General features: G+C 43.9%; 1 non-coding gene across 1 annotated transcript; it reads right to left on the bottom strand.

The window, feature by feature from the left end:
• Positions 1-433: 433 nt before the first annotated feature.
• On the bottom strand, positions 434-540 carry LOC118891414. Its single transcript, XR_005018993.1, has one exon. It is a non-coding gene; the product is annotated as a U6 spliceosomal RNA (small nuclear RNA).
• Positions 541-880: the final 340 nt, after the last annotated feature.

The raw sequence follows: 880 nt of genomic DNA, 5'->3' as shown, positions 1-880 counted from the left end.
TTAGCCCCAAGGGTGCCCTTGTGACGATTAGTAACAGAGACCCCCCTCTGAGCAGATGTAGCCATGGGTCACACTCATCCCCACCCAGGATGTCCCTGGTGAAGGCGCAGCCTGAACCCCATTACGAGGTAGCATAGGTGCCATTGCTCCCGTTTTGCAGTGAAGAAACCCAGGCCCAGAGCGGAAGTGACTTGCCCAACGTCATATGGTTTAGCCACAGGCAGAGCTGGGCATCAAACTGTGTCTTTCAAAAGCTCATACCAACTTTTGAAAACAATATTTAGTTTTGACTTTAAATGACACGTTTGAATAGAATGAAATAAAACCAAAAAATAAACATTTAAAATTGAGCTGCGTTGCTGGATTCTTTCCTCAGGCAAAGCCTACAGAAATGTTTTCAGTATTTAATTTTATTTTTGGCTTCGACAATAGACAAAATATGGAATGTGTCATAGATGTGCGTGTCGCTCTTGCACAGGGGCCGTGATGATGTTCCTTGCATTGTTCCAATTTTAGTATATGTGTGGCTGAAGCGAACACAGTATGGGTTTTTTAAAAAAGGCTTATTGAGATATAATTCACACACCATCCAGCTTACTCATTCCAAGGGTACAATTCAGTGGCTTTCGGTATATACACAGAGTTGTGCAACCACCACCATAGTGAATTTTAGAATTTTAGAATTTCATCACTCCAAAAATAAACCTTGTACCCCTTAGCCCAGTCTTCCCTCCCCCTGGCCCCTGGCAACCACTAATCTGCCTTCTGTCTCTAGAGAGTTGCCTGCTCTGGACATTTCACATGAATGGGGTCACACACCACGTGGTCCTTTGTGACTGGCATCCTTCACATAGCATAAGGATTTCAAGTTCATCCATGT

The sequence above is a fragment of the Balaenoptera musculus genome, chromosome 2 (assembly GCF_009873245.2).
Source record: "Balaenoptera musculus isolate JJ_BM4_2016_0621 chromosome 2, mBalMus1.pri.v3, whole genome shotgun sequence".
Classification (NCBI taxonomy): domain Eukaryota; kingdom Metazoa; phylum Chordata; class Mammalia; order Artiodactyla; family Balaenopteridae; genus Balaenoptera; species Balaenoptera musculus.
This window is presented reverse-complemented; position numbering and strand designations above follow the sequence as displayed.